The sequence below is a fragment of the Falco punctatus genome (assembly GCF_963210335.1).
Source record: "Falco punctatus genome assembly, chromosome: 3".
Classification (NCBI taxonomy): Eukaryota; Metazoa; Chordata; class Aves; order Falconiformes; family Falconidae; genus Falco; species Falco punctatus.
This window is the reverse complement of record NC_137582.1, coordinates 38,432,888-38,452,355: the sequence shown is the minus strand read 5'-3', so window position 1 is coordinate 38,452,355 and position 19,468 is coordinate 38,432,888. Positions and strand designations below refer to the sequence as shown.

Here is a 19,468-nt window from a genome sequence, read left to right as displayed (position 1 = left end):
TTTTGTTAGAAATCCTGTGCAGCAGAACTAATACACCCACTTGGAGCACAATTTACCAGTGCTACCATTGATGCAATAATTCAAAAGTATTAGGCTCACACAAATACCAGTTATTAATCAGTTTCAGATAAACCCTTCACATCATACAACTTCAATTAACCACTAGAAGGTGGAAGACCCTCCAAAAAATTCCCGTCTAACTGAAGTTGTATATATACAGTCTTTATACTTACAGTTCAACCTGATTCATCAACATAAACTACAAGGTGAGAATTTAAATAAATAATATAATTCTAGCTCAGTACATATCAGATGGAAATTAATCTGAGTATTTTATTTTGATGCTTCCTTAATTCTTTCTTTATTTAATTTTTTATTTTATTTAGTAGATTGCATGGAAAACTAAGGCTTTACCAGATTTATGTCTTGCACAGTAAGCATAGATGCTCATAGACAATAACAAGCAAGACAATAATCTTGACTTTTCTTGCAGAAGATACCTGACAGCATTCAGCTTTTTATTTTTTTCTGTTTCCTTTCTATTTTTCTATGACACCATAAACTGAAATATTACAGAACTTTTTTACCTTTAATTTTGTTTGTGTGTACAGCATAAACTGCCTTTAACAAAATAATTATTTATTAGGTATTTGTTAGAATCATTTTAGAAACCAGAATTATTTTCGCGCCTGCTATTTTCCGTCTAGTGACTGGATTCTCCAGGGATATAGGCTGACTAGTACTGTAAATAGTAAGTGGGGATTGTTTAAGGAAACTTTACTGTGTCCCAAATTCACACTCCTCCAATCACAAAAGGTAGATTTATTAGTTTAGAAGTTACCTTAGTTAAGGTGAAAAGCATGGAAATTAATGGCAGGAGACAGGAGACTGCAAACAGCTGATGAATAAAGCTAAATATACAGAAAATATCTCTGGATTTAGAAAATATGATTAACTTAGGGGGAAAAAGGCCAAGCTCTGATATTCTTTTGTTCATCTGAGAAGGAAGGTAAGAGCCATCATGATGCAGATGGCTGCAAATGTTAAAACATTTGGTTTGTGTCAAAAGAGAAGCTGAATAAGGCTGTGGTTTTCTGAGTAACCAGGTGGCAGTTATGTCTTAGACAAACCTGCGTTCATTTCTCTTGCTTTCTTTTTTTTTTTTTTCCCCTTCAGCTTCTTCCATGTCCTGTTCAGACACTGCTGTTTCTGCAACCCCAGGATGAACCAGATCAGGAAGTTTGCTTGGAGCTATTGGGGCGGGGGAGTAGATAAAAAAAAAAAAGCAAGAGGATTTTTCAGATGAATAATCTTTCATATATGATCCAAACTTTGTGTTTTGTGTCAAAATCAAGTTTACTGAAATGCTCTCTAGATAAGAGCTTTTGGTCTCATCAAGCATCTGACATCTTGCCAGATCATCACTGAAAAGCTATTAGAAATACATTCAAGGGTCATCAACATTAATTGCATTCCAGCTAGTTGTCCGTGCATATGGAACAATGTTTTTCATACCTCAGGTAAGTATGAAGGTATCATCAGTGTGAGGAAAGTAGCAAGCAGACCAAAAGATCTATTTCAGAAGAATCTCCATGATGTTTGGTGGGGAGTTGAGGAATCGTCACCATGCATAAAAAGGACTTCCAGTGAGAGAGATCAAGGAAAATTCTTTTCAGCCCATCAAGACCTTTTTTTGACTATGTTCAGCCATTGTGGGATGCAACAAATACAGTAACAGTGAGCTGAGACATCAAATATGATAAATTTGCAAGTATAACCTAATGGAGAATTTGTAGTGAAGTTGCAAAAAGATCTGGTTTTGTACATTTTCAATGGTCTGGAAGAAGACAAAATTCTTGCTGATAAAATCTGTAGAAGAAACAAAAATGCTGAAGTGTTAAACAACAAATTCAGGTTTTCCTCAGTGACTGATTTAAATCTTACAGAAAGGGGGATATGTTTGAACCATACTTTTTTTTTTTTTTTTTTTCCTCCCAAACTGTGGTGTGTTGTGAGTTTAGGTTGAAATTTCAAAAAATGTCATGCTTACAGGGTAAGAGAGCAATTTTAGAAAATGATAGTAAAAATGACTTAGGAATCATGCTGGATAATAAAATCACTATGTACTTTCATTAGGATACAGTACCCGCAAGTTTTTTGATCTATTTCTCTTGTAAATTTTAAGAGACGTAGAGATTTTACCACTTCTTGCATAAAGACAGAGGATGCTGTTACTTCAATATTGTTATTTAGTGATTGTCTGATACTTTGAAATACAGTACAGCAAATGTTGATGGTTTCAGAAGATCTGAGGCCAGAAAGCTAGCTCACAGTGAGACATAAGAAAGTCTCAGTGCATTTACATGTGAAAAAATATATAAACAGTTTATTTTTACACAATCTTTAGCAACTACAGAAGTAGAAAATTAATGATACTAGACATCCTCTTAATCTAACAGAAGACAATGAGTATCAAAGGTGAGATGAAGAGAGAAAGCTAGAAAAAAATTATATCAGAAAGAAGGCATTTTCTTTTAACAGTGCATGTTGCTGAATACTGGACCAGCCTATCAGGGTGCATAGTAGATTTTTCATGCACTTGATATGTTTAATTCTAAATTAAATGTATGTCTAAATAATAAATATCAGGTAGATGAGAAGCTTTAGGACAGAAGAAACAGTTGATGAAATTCTTTATTCTGTGTAGAACACATATAATTACCATTCTCAACTTAAAAATTACTAGTTTGTGATTTTGAGTATGAAGATTTGTATTTTACACTTATTACACATAACTAGATATCTTTTAAATACTCATGAGTGATTTTATTATTTTTATCCCAAGGCTATTAAAAGTAAGTTCAAACCACCTTCAGGGATAAATGGAATACCACATGCTGTCTTAGATCCTAACAAGTTTTCACTTCTGAAGAAAAAAACAATAAATGGGCATTAGTCTTATTTTTTTTTTTTTTTTATACTCTCTGCCACATAGCTCTATGTGTTCTTTGAACAAAGGGAATTCAGTGAGGTAGATTTCAAAAGAATTCAAAGAAATGATATCTCAGAGAAATGACCAAATAACTTGGAATTTCCCTCTCTGGGAAGAAAAAAAAAAAAAGTGCTTTCTGAGGGACATTTGCCACACAGGTTGTTGGGGTAATAACCAAACCGCTACCTAGAAAACAGATGAGCCCAGAAGAGGCTTTAGGACATATCTAGCTATTGCTTTTACGAAGTGGTCATAAAAACCGGAGGTAATTCTGAATTCTTAGAAACTGCAATGCTAAGGCCCCAGGTTTGAAAAGATCTGAAGAGGTCTCCCATAGGAAAGATGTCCATCCTTTTGCCAAAAAATCAATTATTGAACTTAAGGAAAATATGTGAGAGTAATTTCTGGTTGTCTTGAAACTGGTTTTCTTCTCTAAATTGCATACAAATCAGCCATCTGGGATACCTAATTCAATGGCTGGATGAGTTTCCTTTAATGTTGTCCTTTTTAGCAGGAACCCAGTATTAACTATGAAGTTGTGAAATGGCAAATCTTTTAGCAGAGGTATAACGTTTACATATTTTATTATCATTTTTCACTTTTATCTTTAATAAATACTGAAACAGGACAGTTGCGTTTATTATAAAGAAAAATAATATCAATATTAAAAGCTTAAGAAGAAGAGTAAATCAAGTGCTTCTAAGTATTTAATCGATTAACATTTAGAGAAATAAAAGTTTTTTCTTATTTAAGGATCCCAACTGCTGAGGTTCAAAGTCTCATTTACATTCATAGTAACTCAAGAGTTTGATTAGGAGCAAGGTTAAACACGACAATGAATTACCTGCAATATGCTTAGATATGGGCTTACTTAGGGGCTCTATTCTCACTAACATATGAAGCTTTTATGTATATTGTGCTAATACATGACCTTGAGTGGACACACTGTTGACTACCAAACCACTAAAAGTGAACAACATTGACACCCTTATAACTGAATTCACAAATACATAAATTAAAATAAACACAAGTAACACTAGACATTTGAAAATAATTCACCAGCTGACAGAAGACCTGCCTTTATCACAGAGGGATCGTAAAAATGACCTAAGAAACAGAAATTCCCAAAGACTACTACAAACATTATGCCTATAAAATCCACAGGCTCAAGGGCAAAATTGTCTGTCTTCAAAATGAAGTGTTTTTTTTTTTTTTTTTTTTTTTTTTTAACCAGAAGTCTGTGTTATATTTTTTAACCATATTTAATTAATGGCTTATCTTATGTATCGTGCATATCAGAAAATGCCCTGCAATTTTAAAAGATTTCAGAAAAAGAGAATGTCTTATTTCAACTTCAGTCTGATATGGCAGACACCAATCCAATCATGGACATCTCATGTAAAGTTTTATGCACTTGAATCCTGAGAAAAGATAAGTAAATATATTGTGGATTCACAGAAATTAGCTAGCTGAACCAGAATTAAATAAAATTAATCAAGTAGTTCTATAGACTTTTTGGAGTCAGAATAATAGGACTATTATCTAACCGTGTTTTTACAGGTAATGAAGATATAATTCTGCTTTTTAGGGTTACAGATGAGAAATTTATTTTACATATAAATTTAATGAATCTTTTCAAATATGTCTGTTCACTGAAAATAAAATACAAATCACAAGTAACGACATGTTCAGCATTTAAAATCTAGAAATGGAGCTATAGTTTATGTTTCTTAAATGATAGATAACTGAATCAGGACATCTGGTATAATGCACAATAATTTCTAATTTAAAACATGAGCTTGTGATGTTGAAAAATCAATACAATGAAAAATCCTCCAGAGCTGAAAGAATGTGAGCAGATCATACCGGAACAAAAAGCTGAAGCTGCTAATATACTTGACCAACAGAGAAAAAAAAAAAAAAAAAAAAAAAAAAAGTTCTGTTCCTGAAATTGAAAAGCTAGACAAGACCTTACAGTCACTGCATCTGGATGTAACAGCTTCCCAGTAGAAACACAAAGTGGAACTTGCTCAGCTAGAACAGCAGATAACACAGCTTGAAAAAGACCTTACAGATGCCGGGAAACTTTATAGTCAAAAAGATCAGGTATGCTTTTGCTATGAGAACGAGCAAAACAGCTATCTCTTTAGAAATCACATTGCAAGATAGAATGTGAAGGAGCTAGGCATGCACTGCTTCGTACATATTTGTTATGATTTCTAGAGAAAAAATACTTTATCACAAATTTTGTAAGTACATATTTCTCTGGTGTTTGTCTCTAAATTCAAGATATGTGAGTCTGTGATAGCAATGCTGTCAAAATGCATACTGATAAAAATAAAAGGAATACAGTAATATGACTTCTTCTATTACGTTTGTAGATATTTTTATAAATGCATTTGCCTGTTTTAACTGCAAATCCCATTCATACTAATTTTCAATGTCAGAAATCTACCTTGTCGTACTTTTTCTTGGGATAAAAGGTACATAGGCCTAGGAGTTTTATTTAATCTTTTTACCTTTCTCTGTGAATGTTTCCAGCAAAAAAAATGTTCATAAGGCAGAAAAGTTTGGGTTTTATTAAGAGCATAATATCCATATCACTAAACTATATAGTGAGCAGAAATTGTACTTATTTGAGAGCTTTGCCAAATACATAATTTCAATTAAAAATGACAACTTTTAGGATACTCTTGATTGTTTCTGTCCTTTTAATATATTTTTTTTTTTTTACTAGTATACTGAAAATAAGAAAACTCAACATCCCCCTAATTTTCTGAGTGGGTTCTAGGAAGAGATGTAGAAGATATATGCTTTCTGCAGACAGCTTAGAAATCAACTAAGAATTGTTGATTGTTTAATTTCTGTTTTGTTATTTTTTTATTTTATTAAACAAAAAAGAACAACAGAAGTGAATTAACCCCCCAACAATCTCTTCCTCATAATTAAAACCTTTTTATTATTTACTGAATAAACAGAAAGAAATGGAAACATATTACTGTGGCAGGATATTATATGCTGTCTATTAAGTTTTATACACCTGAAAAAATATGTTAATACAAATAATTGTTGTCACGTTAACATCACTGGTTTCAAGCTGTCTGAAACAATTTTACATTCTCAATAAAGAATGTTTAACATTTGAACCAAAAACAGTACAGCACGAATAATTAAAGGCTTAAGTTAAATACATAGACAGTCATTTAAATTTAGATCTGCAATAACATTTACTATTATTCTCTAAGGCTTTGACTGTGCTTGACAGAAACAAAGTACTCTGGGATTAATTTCAAGAAATGGTGCCAACTGTGCGCAATTTGCTGTAATTAAGACATGAAAGAGTACTAAATATTCAGATTAAAAGAAGCATGATGGAGCATGATAGAGAATCAAGGTGTGGCATCAAGCCAGTAAAGCACAGTCACTTATGAATACTCAAGAGTGATTGATATTAAACTTATACCTATAAACTTGCAGCATTTGCTTAAGAATTGTGCAGATAAAAATCAAAACCATGGCACTGCATCTTAAAGAAAAGGGTTTTTCTAAATCCAAAGTCTAAGTTGCACGTGGAACCTTCAAAAGATGTTATAAATACGATAGTTTTACTCAGATAAGAAGTTTAAACTATGAGGAAAAAAAGGTAGCATGGTAGCTTTTTTTTCCTGTGGCTTTGAGATATCCCTATGGCCACATTAACCTACAGCATTTGCTTGAGTGCCAAATGAAAGAGCTCTGTAGCAGTTGGCACCAAGAGGTTAAATACCCCCCCCTCCTTTTTTCTTTTTTATTCATCAATTTTTTTTTTTAAAGGAAAAGCATTCATTTAGATCAAACTTCATTTCCCGCTTTTCTCTCAGAATTACATGGAATATTTCTTCTTGCCTTTGAACTTATAAGTATTGATTAATGATGTATTTATTGTAATACTGAATCTTTCTTTCAACAGACTTTTTTAAATTAAAGTCCATGTAACTTTTTGATCCTAGAGGAGATGTGAGTACTTGACTCAGTTGCTAATGAGGTGCTGTATAATCTCACGTATCCTATAGCTCAAAATAGCAGGATGCAGTATAAAAAGTACATCATAAAAGGCACTATTGGAATGCTTTTTGTCTTCACAGGCAATACGCAAAAGAGATGACCTTCTGAGAAAGTCGGAAGCTGATTTCCTGCAGGCAAGTAAAAGTATCAAAGCAAAAGTGGCTGAGGTGGAGCACCTTGACAGTGTGGTCAAGAAACTGAAAACCAGTATCCAGGACACACAGAAAGAAAAGAATCAGACGGAGACAGAAACCACCATACTGAGAACTGAGATTCAGCAGCTAAATCAGTAACTGCAGGGTGTGCATAAGCAGTGCAGAAAGACAGCTAATAATGTACAAAAATAGTAATATTACAGAAATGTGAATTTGGTACAGTCGTCTAATGGAATAGAATTTTCACTCAAAGGGGCATATGACTGTTGTAATCAAATGGATATAGAGGTTCCCTGTTCTGCTTTAGGGTAAATTTCAGCTATAGACTGCAACTTCATCAAAACTAAACAAACACAACCAATTTTTTTTTTTTTTTACTATTTTATTTCTTTTTCTGTTCTATAATCTTTGTATTAATTTGGTGAAACATCTATTTCTGTCCCAATACACCTGGTCATTCACTGTCAGTGCAAACTGTAATTTGAACTTAACAAGTTTGATATCATTGTTAGTATTTTTGGTGACTTTTTAAACCAATATGATTAATCCCTGCTGTAGATAAGTTAACAGCTTTAGCAGTAGAGCACTAATGAATATAGATTTTTTTTCAAGAGGATAGTGACCACAAAGCAAAGTAAGATACAAAAAACAAGCAATCATTCAATTACAGGGAATAAACTGTTTTAAATAATTTTTGGTTTGTACTTTTGGCTTATACACTGAACATATGTGTTAGAACTAGTTTTCAAAATAAGCAAATGCAACAAGGAAATTGCATCATTAATATTTTGAACTCACGGTATAGTAGAGCTTGAAATATACTACTTTTACCAAATAAAATATTAATGAAGTCATTTGGAACATAATAGACAGCCTGTGTCAACCCCTTAATTTTCTCTTCCACTATTCACAACATTGCCAGATACGTGTTTCTGGATAAAACCCCCTAGAGGTCTGCTGCAAATTCTTTTTCAATACAACCAGATCATTGCAGATAATTGTATTACACAGGGTATTGATCCAAAATCGTTGTGCACCGGAAACATCTGAAAAAACATGATTATAGCTTTCTGTTTATTGTTCGTACATCATATAAGCAGGCTTTTGTGTGAATCACCTGTAAGAAAGGCAAGGTGGAAACATCAGAGAAATTACCTCTTTACAAGAATCTATTGATCACTTTAAATCAAAGAAGTATGTTTGACATAAGATTACCTGCCAGTTTGAACATTAGGTACACTATGTTATAGCCTGGGGCAGTTGTAAGTCTGACAAAGGGATTGTAAATAAAGCATGCAGCTGCTAGCGCCTCTGGCTTGGGATCAACCAAGGCTCAAGTCCAAGGCATAGGTAAACTTAAAATAATTTAACCCTTTTTTACCAGGACATTGTGACTTAAAACAGACTATTAAAAGTAGCGGTGAGATAACCTTTTGTATGTTTAAATAGGTATGCCAAATATGAAATATGCATTATTTGATTTGTTTACAAATCAAAACTGACACAAATAAAAGAAATTTTGAAAGGTAATTCCATCTCCAGGCAACAGATCACACCTTTAAACTCCTTCTAAGAACTTTTGAAGCATTGTTAATGATCCATTTCTAGATAATACAGATAATACTACTTAAAATAAAATTGACAATGAATTAATAAGTCCTGAAATATAAATAAACATATTTGACATAGAAAGTATTGTCTTCTACTTGAAAAAAAGTCAACAGCTAAAAAACTTTAAAAGGAAGAGGTAGCTTTACATGTAAAATATTTACCTTTCTTTTGATTTCAAACAGTTTGAATACTAGGTGCTCACAGATAATTAACATTATCCAAATAAGTAGTCATATTGTCATATTGATTTCAATGAGACCATCTACCATAGAAAGTTATGCGCAAATGTATTACAGGAATGGGTCCAATATGCACTGCAAATAGAATTTGGTTATATATTACATTTCTTACTGCGTGTTGGCAGCTTAGGGTTGTCTATACCTAAATTTCTCAATTTTTAGATATGAAAGGCAACCTGTTATAAGTTGTTCAATAGACTATTTTTTTTTTAATGTGTTGACATTAATAACCATTTAAGTCATTAGTTCACAGAGATCCAGATATTCTTGATACTAAGTAAAGATGAGATGTGGGTGATATGTGCTGTCTGCTGAACATTTAGCTGTTAATGTTCTGTAGCTTCCTGGGACACAAATTTAAACAGTTTATAGAGTACTTGTACTTATAGAACCGGTCACTGTTGTCATGTTTTGTGAGGAGTGGGATTCCACTACTGTCAATGAGAACAGAACAAAGCATTTTTTTTTTATATAAAGAAAACGATCTGCTGGATATTCTGAATTCACAAATGTAGATATGATAGCTGAATTTAGATCCTGTGCAGATGGTGAATGTTGTCAGACGTTAAAGACGATAAATACAGAATCATGTTAACAGAGCACAAATGTTTTTCTTTAAAGGATTCTATCCATCTAAGCCTGGAAAATACTGTTTTCCGACTTCATTGAAGCCTGGTGTATTATCACTCTTTAATATTATACTACAGCACATTTTAAAAAAAAGGTGGGGTTTTTTTATTTATGATCATGTGAAATCTGTTACTTACTGAACTGCTATCCCTAAAAGCTTTTTCATTTCTTAAATTTTCTGGTGTCAAATTTCAAAATAATTTGAATACTACATAACAAAGGGAATGCATCCTATAAAATGCTTGTTCTGAAGCACTTGCTTTAATAATTAGTTTTATTCCATGATATCTTAAACCTGGTAAATAAATGTGCCTATATGCCTGAAGCCATATATTTATGAAAGAGTATAAAAACAAATACGTGTGTGTGGATTTGTGTCTGTGTAGGTACACATACATCCACACACCCGCACAAACTTATGCATGCACGTACTACGGGTCAAATATTTAAATTAAAACCTACGTACATATATCTTTTAGGAAAATGGTCAACAAAGAACAAAGGAAAAATGTCTTTGTCTTAAATCACTTATTTTTCTGAGAGCTAGCATTGTAGGGCTATGGTTTCTTTTGGTCTAAGGAAAGATTGCCATCTATTGGATGACCTTGGAAAAGAACGGGTTTTTACTATGTGCTCTGTAATTCATGAAAAATTGTAACGAAATTGAAGACTTTGAGCTTAAACTGTATACGTTACAATTCTGAAATGGTAGAAAAGCTGCTATCATTCCAAAACTGTGCTTTTGAATTCCAGATCGACTTACACTGTAACATATGAAGGCAATAAGTGTTTGCTTTAGAATGAACTAAATACTGAATGTGTGCATATACAGTAAGATTTGGTAGCAGTTTAAATGTTTGCAGAATATTGTATCCAAGTGTCTTTATTTATGTTTATTGGAATACAATGAAAGAGACTTAATCCAACCATTAATATATTTATGGTATATTTTTCTTTCAAGATTTGGGAACTGAATGATGCTCCTCTCCTGAAAACAATATTTGCCCAGCTCTTACAGAGGGTTGCACTACATTACATTTCAAACAAAAATATCACTCGGCTTGGGTTTAAAATGTAATGCTTGCTTTTTTTTTTTCTTTTCTTTTCTTTTCTTTTCTTTTCTTTTCCTTTTTTTTTTTTTTTTTTTTTTTATCTTTCAGCCCAAGAACTTGCCAGTCAAGATGAAAAACTTCTTCTAATGGAATCCAGCTTGAAAGCAACTCAAGAGCAGCTAAGTGAGCAAATAGCAGAAACAGTGCGCCAAGAACAGAACAGTAGAAAATCACAGACAGAGCTGAAGACCCTGAGAGAACATATTATAACTTCTGAAGAAGAAATTACTGATTACAAGTGAGTTACTGCTTTTTCAGTATTCAAGAAACAGAAGGCATTAAATTCAACAGTAAATCCTTTTAATATGTATTGTATTAATCATTTCACTCAGGTAAGATGTACTGTAAATGTGTTCTATAACTGTATTGAATAAACTATTTAATCTAAATGATTGATTAATGTATACTTTGAAATATATTTTATGTTTAAAAATTGACTGTTGAAAAAATACCATTATTAGTGGTCTGTTTTACTTTTCAAATTAAAGAGATTTGGTAGTGTTGAAGTAGAATAGTATGTGTAATTATTTATTACCTATCTATTAATGGTATTCTCATCTTCCTCTATTTAGAGACCAAAGGTTACATATGGGTCTTATTGTCTTTCTTTTTTTTTAAAGAAGCTGCCTCTAAGCAAGACACTATCAAATTAAAGGAAATTCAGTGTTTGAACTTTTAGTCACAACAGCAAGGCAAATATGAGGTTGCTAACATAAACGGAAAAAAACCCGCATACTGTATACTATAAAAGTTTGCACTGAAAAAAATGCTTCTGCTTTTATCAGCCAAATTTAGTGTCTGTTAGATTGAATGCTAACTCTCGGGATTTAATTAGAAAGTACCAATTTTCAACAATTCACTTTTATAAATTAGCTTAATGTTAACTATATTTTTATATTGAACCTGATTCATTATTGCAATTTTTCCAGATTTAGAATATGGTAAAAATTACTCCTTTCAGTTGATTCTTTTTGCATGCAGTTACTCTCCTCTTACTAAAGTCATGTTATGTTAAGCAATCACTAAGTATAGAGACAGAATCTCAAGCTGTTTTGTAATAACACAAAGCATGATGAATACTTTGTACAAAATAGCTTGGTAGCAAAAGTAAGTTCATTCATCTGGTGGTGGGCTGAACATTTAAAGCTAGATGTTTTATCAGATTGATGGCAAGCATCAAACTCCATCTCAAAAATCTCCTCTGAGAGAAGGTTTGCTAAGTTCAGATGCAATAAACACTGTGTATCTAAAATCAAAATATGATAGTGTATGCTCAGTGTAAATGACTTCTAGACTAGAACTTCATCCTTTCTGTAGTTCAAATGTTTTTGGTTAATTTTTCTGCTGAGGGCTGGGAAAAGCTTCATGGAAAAAGCATTGTCTTCAGTAATGTTTCTTCATTTCTTTAAATAAAACAGCTGGGTGGTTTTCAACCTGTAGTTGTATCTCTAAAGATATTACTAGTACCTCTCTAGGGAGAACAGTGTCACTGATTTACTTTCCTAACCTATCCTGAATCTTTTTGCCACAGTGGGTTTTCTTAACCATTTCAAGTGATCTCTTGGTTACCAAAATACTATGTTATGCCAATTCTTGTAGATACTTCTTTAAAAATAAAATGGTTACAAACTTTTAGGACTACTGATTGTGGTAACTAAGTGTGAGATAGTGGGGGGGAGGGGGATTGAAACTCCCAGCTGTAACTGATCGATTGTGTGATGAAATACAGCTTTTGAGAGAATTTTGCAACAGTTCAGTGAAGTGAGTTTTGCTAATGTTGAAATAGAGGGCCAAATGATAATCACTAGAAGATTTTTCAGAGGATTTTTTTATAGTTTTATGTTATACTTTGTATGAACAAATAAAACCTGCATGAATCTGTTAACATGCAAAAATTATTAACAAACCTACCTTTTCCTGTTCTATTTTCCATGTTTGTTCAGTGACTTTGGAAGTTTGTTACTTTAGTACGTAAGCATAATAAGCTTTGAGTTATGGGAAACTGCTTGGCTCTATAGATTATAAAAAATATTTTTTATTGACTGAGGTTATGTTTTAAACTGAAATATGTGATACCATTGCTTTTAAAAAGTACTCTGACTCATTAATGCAGGATGACAGTCCGCAAGGTATTTGTTGAATCTGGCAAATTAAAAGTGCAGATATAAAGAAATAATTTTAGCAAAGTTGAAATAATAAAGCTAAAAACTGAACAAAAAAGTTGGAGATTTAAAATATTTAAATTCCTTTTTAAAACAACATCTTACTGTGTACCTGAAAACAGTCATGCAGTGACAGTTGGTATCATCTGCTCTGTTCTGTTCCTTGGGAGACAGAAAGAACAATGGATCTCTGTCCCCTGGGTCTTCTGGGGCAGAGAATGTCATAAGGGTTATGTTCAGTCACTATGAGGGGTTCTGCACATGTTGTAAAGTAGCATCCCTTTGGTGCTGACTTACTCAAAGTCATACAGTCCTGGACTTTACCTACCTCCCTACTTAGTTAATCTGGCAAATGCAGCTGGTATCAAGGCAAGAGCATAGGACCATAGAAAGAAAAATGCAGCTCAGCATAAAATGGTCAGTAAAAACTACACATAGAGCTGATATTCTGCTATAGCTCTTGCAAGGCTTTTGAGGGGGGAAGTCTATTTCTGTGTGCTTTCATTTCCTTGTTGTGAAGTTGTATGTTAAAAGTTATTTTCCTGGAAGTGGTGAAAAAAGGAAATGGTTGACCAGGATTTAAAAACAATAAAAAGTCCATTCTATTCATTGGTTTGCCAGAATAAAAATTTTTAGTTTTAAAATAGAATAAAAATGTTTTTGCTAATTTCACAGGATGCCTCAAATATATGTATTTCAGAGGGAAACAACTGGATGTTTTTAGAAGTTACAGCTTATATTATTGTATACTTATCCTGGATGAAATAAACCTTAGGTAACATTGCTGCACCCCCACCCCACCCCCTGCCCCCCCAATATAAGCCTGTTACACTTGAAAGATTTGTTCGGAATGTCCGGTGGGAACCTGGAAATCGTAATAATTTGTAGTATCGATTGTGTGAAGCTATGCAGCTGGGGCCTCTAGTGAATAGACAGGAATAGACATTTTATTGATTAACTTTTACAGTCATATTTTCAGGACTCTGCTGCAACATAATTTTCACTTCCCAGCTTTGTGCTGCTGCATCATGAAACTTGGATTCTTCTCTCTTAACATTTACCCACCTGAGAGAAACCGTATGGACTTGTCTTTTTTAAGCTGTGCTCTGCAGAAATGTATAATATTTGGCACAGTGAATTATTCTAAATTTCCTGTCTGCTGTCACAATATAATGGAAAATCTTCACAAGTGATGTTAGTAAGTATTGTGTAAGTTGAACCCTCCCCTCATCGCATACTAGAAGCTATTGTGTGACACCTTCAAGAAAATCTTATCCTTCTTTGTATTTTCATTTTTATTTTCTAAGTGGCTAGGTTTGTGGCAAAAGCAACCCACTTCCATCCACACACACATTCCAGAAGTGCTTAAAGGAAAACCAGGACAACCCTCTAATGAAATAGGTGCTTTTATTAGTTAGTGGAATTTTAAAAGGAGAAGACAGAATGCTCCCCAGGAAACCTGAAATGAATTATCAGTAAAACCTGATCTGTTTTCAGGAGGGACATCCTGCATTAACTAAAGCTCTTTTAAAAATTACTGAGAGGGCGGGATTTCAGTATAATTACTAATAATTCATTTAAAAATATATGTATACGTACTGAAGTCTTAAATAGCAAAATCTTAGAAACCATAATTTTGCATTTCTGAAATTATTCATGTCCAGAAAAGAACAAAAATGGCACTGTGCCACTGTGCAAGGAACTGTTGCATATTTGCTGCTTTTTTTGAGTATGGATTATTTTCTACACTAGATATCTAAGCAATTTCTCTTTCACGCACATACACAATTACCAATGAAAATCCTGATCTGTTTTTCTTTATTTAGTGACGGTTTACTATTAGTTACTTTATGTGATTACTTTCACTTGGACAGTGTTTTTAATATAAGTTTAATAACGTCTTTCACAAAATAGGCCAAATATTCACCACCACCATCACCACTGATGCTAATATGTTTTAAACCTCTGTCATCCCATTATTTTTTCTAAGTTATGCTAAAATTAACATCTTCTAATTATATGAATGTTTAAGGTAGTTGTGATCCTGTCCCCTTTTGCCCTTCCCCTCTCATCAGAGACATCACGGTGTGTATCCTATGGAGCTACAACTAAGGCAGAATTGCTCCCAGCCATTACAAAACCTTCACTTTGTTTACCATTGACAAACTTAATACTTGAATAATTCCTATTTTCTCTTAAAAAATCAGGAAGTGTGGAGACCTTTAAGGTAAGAATAACAGCATCAAAAAAAGAGGAAGAACAGCAGCTCCTCAAGGCCTCAGTGACCCCTTGACCTGCAATAGCCCCGGGAAAAGGAGAAATAGTCTCAACCAGGTAAAGAACTAGAAGATTTGAAGAAACAGGTAAGTTTCTTTTTATGCATGGAAAAATAATGTATTATCTAGCAAGCTGAGTAAAGTAGTATCAGATCTTAATGGCTTTCTAAGCTTCAGTCTTTCAAACATGTGAATGTCAGCAGTTTTGTGAAACCAATTACCTTATAAACATGTGAAAAGCTGTTCACAAACTTGCAAGATTGAAGATGGAAACTTTTTTAGTATTAAGTATCTCTCATTGTTTTATTTTAAATTTGTGATGCTTAATTATAGAACTTAAGGAATGAATTATAATGTAAGCATTACAGGAAATCAGTGAAGTGGAGGAATTTTTATTTTTATTAATTAATGGAAATATAAATTAATGTCTGTGTGTGTGATTTAGATAAAAAAAGGGGAAGTGGTATTCCTTTTTCTGAATATTTGTGGAGATATTTAACGGAGATCAAAGTAGTAATTCAGGAAGTTTTATATGTTCTACGTAGATAATCCCCTAAATGTTCAGGACTCCGTGAATAGCACATTTAATGCATTGTTAGATTTTATATTTAGTTTCTTCTTCCTTTTCTATTTTGACATATCCATGCTAAAGCTTCTTACACCCGTGATAACCTTTTCATTATGAATTAAGCAAGGTAAAGATTAAAATTTGTAAAAAGTTAAAAAACTTGAAATACTTTAAATATTTTAAATGTTTACTTATATTAAATAGATTAATCACCATATATAACAAAGTTTCTCAAAGAATACAATTTTGACACTGCAGAAATTCAAGACTAGTTATAGTGCTTGAGGGTGATCAGAAAATTTTAAGGTTTACCATGACACAGCTGGAGGCTGGTTGGCTCTATTACTTTATCTGCTTCTTTCACAGAAATTGAAAATCTGAAAAAAATTAATAAGCTTGTGCTGTTTAGTTTAATTTTAGAGGACATAAAACTATAAACATAAAACTATAAAGCTAGAGATTAGAAGTCCACAAACTCTGTTTTCTAAATGTTACTGAAGAAATGAATATCCAAAGTTGACATTTGTGTTTATTGACTTTCACAGTACCCATGACTTAAATAAATAAATTTTATAACAACAACAATAATATAGGAGATGACTGTCCAGGTATAGGGTATGATCCTATATATTTGTGTCTTTCCAGACACTATAGTTACTACTGGGAAAAGCTGAATTGATTGCAATGGAAATCTACCTGACAGTAAGCATTTGCAGTGGCAGGTAAAATTATTTAAGAAAAGAGAACATAAAATTAAGAAAGACAGATGGACTCATAAGAGTGAAATACAAATAGTCTGAATCAGGATTGATTTCAACATAATGTGGTGGAGGAATCCCCATTTATTGATCAACTTTAAAGCCTATGCACAGCACTTAAAAAGATAAAGTAAGCAAGGTCAGATAATCAAAGCATTTAAATAGTAAAAACAGCAACTGCCACTGTAGACTGCTAAAATAAATCCATAATACAAATTGCTTTAGCAAAAAGTGGATGAGCAGCTGATCTTCCTATTGAACTTTTATACTGTTCAGTGACCACACTGGGAAAAGGATTGGGAGAAATGTCTTGAAGATCAATATTGAGTGAGATGTAGCAGGGATTCATTCTGAACATGAAAGAATTACAAGTAAGAGAGTAAAGATCTTGAGGAAATGTCATCAAGGAAGGACTGTTATTTTAAAATATCACACATATTATTTGAACATGACATTAGTTGCTATTCTATTATGATTTCTGAGTATTGAAAGCTTATTAAATCAGAAAGCTATTGCAAAACATGAAAATAGGACAAAGAGAACTAATAATTTTAGTGAAATTACTTCTAAGAATTTAATAACTTCTGTCTTAAAAATAAGGAGACTTTTAAACATATTAATTAATATAATACCCAGTTAAGGGTGGTACTTTCGAGCATATGTATTCATTTTTTTTTCTGAATATAAATGATAAACTAGAGTATTTTACAGTTTCCTTTCTTTGTATCCTGTTGGGTTTTTTTGAGGTCAACATGCATCTATAATTAACATATTTAATATAAGTACTAGTTCTTTAAATCTGTTCTAAATAGCATTTTCATAGGCATTTTTACTGTTTTGAAGAAATTAGAATGATCTATTGCAAGTGCTCCTAATTTCAATTCCTCCTAAACCTTTATAGGCTTTTAATTTTAAAATAGATGTTAAATATGTGCTATAGCTTCCATTTATACGTTAATTTTTCCAGCACTGCTTGAAAAGTATTTATGAGAAAGAAATACTAGATGTAGTAGTACTACAGTAGCTCATTGTTTCATTCTGTTGCATTCATTCACAGAGTTATTATATTATTGCATGAGAAATACTTCATTTTCATGGACATATTGCTCCTTTTTAAATTCAAAATCCTGCTTTTATTATTTTTTACTGTAATCTTCCTTCCATTTCAAGTTCACTGCCCTACTTATAAAAAAGATGTTATAGTTAGAAAGTAGTAATTCAAGGTTTGAAGGTATTTGTATTTCAAGTAATAGAAAAGTAATAATTTAAACTGGAGTTTCAAGGATACACAAAATACTTCTCTTAACATATAAGTAAAGACCACATTCATGTTTTCTTTGAAGACCTTATTCGACAAAATATGTTAGAGGAACTGATTCCCAAAATCATAAAGTTTGTTCAATATAGTAACTGTACAATACACTGTCTTGTAATGAACAGTTATTTACAACTAATATTGGCTTTGGGTTTGCTGTATGAATTGCTGATTACAGCAATTTCAATGGCAAAATTGTGAAACAATATTCATAGTTGTCAGAGAAAGGTCAGATTATTTGCATTCATTAGGAACTTGGAGGGCCATACAGCATGCTTTTCCTTTGGGATGCTTATAGTTATTGATTTGTATACAGCTTTAGGAAAAATTAATTAGAATTATAGTTCACTTTACCACTGGAGGCTGTAGATTAATAATTATAACAACAACAACAACCAAAAAGTTCTACTTCAAAAAAATTAGAGCAAGCAAATTAAATAATTGTAATTTTTTTAAATTAAAATTGTTACATTTAACTTATTTAAAATAATTTCTTTTGAATAGCCTGAGGAAATCTCTTAGAGAACTTTTGTTAATAGTCACAATACTTTAATTTGCACAAAAATGCATAAGCATTACTGTGACATAAAGTATTCAAAACTTTTTTGAGTGATCTTTAAAGATGCTTATAAACACAGAGAACAATTATTCTCTTTTATAGCAAACCTTTCTTGTATAACTGCATGATTACTAACTTCAAAATTGAATTTAAGCTTACAAAAAATCCTGTGCTAATAAATTAATTTACAGTTGTACTCTACTTATTAAAGACCTTTCAAGACCAAGAACTATATAAAATAATACAGAAATGTTATAGCCATTGCTGACTGCTAGCTCCTTAAGTCTGAAAAATGAGTAGTGTCTTCAAAAAAGTATACATGGAACCATGCCAACAATGTGAGACCAGGAAAAGCAAATTGTCAGTCTGAGATAAAACTTTGTTGAAATGAAGAGAGAGGTGGAGAACTTAAGATTTACACATAGCGATGATGTTCAGATGGTATGCATTGATGCATTTGAAATCTTGTTTGTATTATATTGAGAAATACTGTACATGATTAGTGCATATTTCTGTGAACTTTTAACACTTCAGATGGATTAGAATGTCTTATTTTGATCATATCCATATTGTTCATTGTGATAAGATTAGGTCCTGAGTCATTAAAAAATGGTTGGCTTATTTCCATTACATTCAAGCATACCTTAAGCAGAAAAATGTAGAATACAGTTTTCCATATTGTGCATATATAACACATGTTTGAGATTAATCAAATCATAGTCACCTCTAATTAACAGCAGGGAGCAATTCCAACATGGGACAGAGCCAAATGATGAAGAAATGAAGCATATATTTAAAAGATGCAGCATACTAAGAAAAGAAAAATACATTATGATTACCTTAAGAATACTGAAAAGTTTTTAAACCTGTGGTTTTGTGTGTGTGATTAATACAAACTGACAAGTACCCAAGTTTTGTGTTGCTTTGTTTTTTAACTTGGAAAAAGTTTTTAGAGCTAAACAGTTTTGTAGGTAAATATAAAGTATTCTTTCAAAGTTCAAAGTTAAGCTTTTTCTCTTCAACCTCCACAATTACTAGATTTAAAAA

General features: G+C 32.3%; 1 long non-coding RNA gene across 4 annotated transcripts in view; it reads left to right on the top strand.

The window, feature by feature from the left end:
• Window positions 1-1,279: 1,279 nt before the first annotated feature.
• LOC308061425 overlaps window positions 1,280-19,468 on the top strand; it is a 57,772-nt gene continuing 39,583 nt past the window's right edge. The window contains exons 1-4 of one of the 4 annotated variants that reach the window (XR_013927224.1): window positions 1,280-5,098; window positions 7,117-7,170; window positions 9,663-9,765; window positions 10,832-19,468. The exon at window positions 10,832-19,468 is cut by the window's right edge and continues 39,583 nt beyond it. This is a non-coding gene — a long non-coding RNA (uncharacterized lncRNA). Of the gene's footprint in view, window positions 9,766-10,831 lie in introns of all 4 variants that reach the window. The other 3 variants (XR_013927223.1, XR_013927225.1, XR_013927226.1) reach the window with 3 other exon arrangements.